Source organism: Coenobita brevimanus, chromosome 38 (genome assembly GCF_032717465.1).
Source record: "Coenobita brevimanus isolate Jiangsu-jjx chromosome 38, ASM3271746v2, whole genome shotgun sequence".
NCBI lineage: Eukaryota > Metazoa > Arthropoda > Malacostraca > Decapoda > Coenobitidae > Coenobita > Coenobita brevimanus.
In genome coordinates, this window is record NC_136991.1 from 9,294,778 (window position 1) to 9,297,441 (window position 2,664).

The 2,664-nt window shown below is 38.6% G+C and overlaps 1 pseudogene; it reads right to left on the bottom strand.

The window, feature by feature from the left end:
• Positions 1-781: 781 nt before the first annotated feature.
• On the bottom strand, positions 782-900 carry LOC145396619 (5S ribosomal RNA; annotated as a pseudogene).
• Positions 901-2,664: the final 1,764 nt, after the last annotated feature.

Here is a 2,664-nt window from a genome sequence, read left to right on the forward strand (position 1 = left end):
AATATACCTAGGGCAGACAGCTCAGACAGATCCAGTCCATGACAATAAAATGAAACGTAGATATGAATGGGATGGAAGGCTTATGGCAACCTGTGTAACTGTATGAAGGATAAACAATTACCTTTATGGCAGAAGAGGTTATATTATCAGTGTGCCCTTAAGGTTCTAGCTTAGAGATAAGCAACATCGAGCCTAACAAAATCCTTGGAACATAAACTTTGGAGTATTCAGAGAGGAATGGAAAGGATTATTTTAGGGGCTACAATGAAAGATACAATGAGAGTTTCATGAAAAAGAGAACAAACGAAAGTAGAGAATATAATCATTACATTTAAAAAGACATAAATGGATATGAGCAGGTCACGTCCTTCGTAGAACATATAACCGATGGACTACTTGGAAAACTGAGTGGCAGCCCAAAGATGGAGTGAAAGGAAGTGGCAGACAAAAGATGAGATGGTGGGATGAGATTCGGAGGTTCGCTGGGACTGGATGGAACATGCTAACAGCCAACCGGTCGTACTGCAAAAAGATGGAAGAGGCCATTGTCCTGCAGTGGACTGACTATGAGTGATGATGATGATGATGTTGATGATGGTTATTATCGGCTATCATAAGAAAGCAGAGTTTGACGCCGGTATTAGAATATTCAATTTTAATGAATATTCATTCATTCATTGCCAGACGCCATGTATCCCACACGGGGTGGTCAAGGGCTTAGAGTTAATTGTTTTACAGGGAGGGGCACAAACCCTCCACCAACCCCACATGACACGTAGGGATGCCAACAGCATCTGGTGTTCCCAGGCGGTCACCCATCCAAGTATAACCAGACCCAACGTTGCTTAACCTCGCTGATCGGACGGGAAGCGGTGTACTCAACGTGGTATACTATCATTATCATTGCATAATATTCTACACAGCATACTAACTCCAAGATTCTTCGGTGTGTGCTTGGAAATACAAAGTTCTAAATGAGATTTTAAGAATACTGGCTGTGCCACTCTTATAAATTTCTTACTCCAGTGTTGGGTTTCTCTCTCTTTCTCTCTCTCTCTCTCGCTCTCTCGCTCTCTCTCTCTCGCGCGCGCGCGCCAAAATCAGATCAGCAGTATTTTGGTTTGTTAGTTCCAGACATAGAAAAACATGCCAATATTCATTAAACAAGAATTTGAATACATACTGTAATGACGAAAAATACACACATTGGAGACAGAAAAAAGGCAATTTAACCGTACCCATATGCAAAACCAAAACCTGTACACGCAAACACAGTCACAGAAACGTTAATTTATATACAACGCCCAAAAATATTTGCACAAAAGCTCAAATAGAAAAATAGGCACAAAAATGCAGAAATCCACACAAAAATATACGCTGTGATTCCCTTCCACTCCGACACACACACACACACACACACACACACACACACGAAAGCCACGATAATCTAAGTCAAAACAATTTTACAATCACGATCGAAATTCCTGTCCTAAATGGCATGCAATTAAAATGTTTTATATGAAGTTTAGAGTAAATTTGTTCTAAACGGCAAGTGAAAAAAAAATCATACATAAAGAATAAACAGTTTGTACCACTTTTTGTATGATTATGGGATATGATACGGTATTTTATATTACATATTTTCTGTCTACCTCTGTCAATATCAACATCTATTCAACCATCTCTTTCCATCTATCTGTCTATCTATCTATTTATCTGTCTATCTGTCCATCACTATATCTATCTATCTATCTACCTACCTATCTATCTATCTGTCTATATCTGTATCTATATACAGTAAAAGTCCATTAATCTGAAGACGGATAATCCGAAAATCTCAATAATCTGAATTTTTGAAGCAGGCTGACAAAAACTCCAAAAGTAAAAAAAAAAAAAAAAAAAAAAAAAAAAAAAAATCAAACTAGGCGCCAAATGTGCCGAAATGCCGAGCAGGTAGTCATGGAAGTTTCATGGAAGGAAGCTTCTGTATACTTTGACAAACTGGTGCATTTCGTTGAACAAAATAATCATTACAATGAGGCTGAGGTGATCAGTTTTCATATCTTTCAAAACGAGTTCTACAAGAAACGTGGGCAGGCTGTCAGGCAGGCTGATATCCGTGACTGGCTGAAGTGCATGAGCAACCAGGCAGGTAAATTCACTGATGACGACCCGAGACCAGCTACCCACACTCCAAAGAAGGCACCTCAAGGAACCCTAGAAGAAGCAAGTAGTCCTCAGCCGATGCTCGAGGACGATGAATGAAAGTGACAAAGTGAAATATACTGTGCCGTAGGTTTAAGGAATTTTCCACAGTAATATATATTAAGTTTTTGTGCTTTTACAATATGTGCATATTATTATTAACCCTGGACTTACTGTCTCTAATTGGATTTACCTGCCCTCAACTGCTGTTTTCAACACTACGCATTACTGGTGAGTTAAACAACCCATAATATCTCTTAATTTACCAATTACACATCTTGTCTACAGTAATACATTACATTAAGAAAAATTGTATTATGTAAAGTACAGAGACAGCCCGATTATCCAGGCCTTATGGTGTGAAGGGGTACCCAAATAGTCTGAAATCACGATTAATCTAGCGGAAACAGAACACAATTACTGTTAGACTGATTTATTAATTGGTAAATGTACAGACTG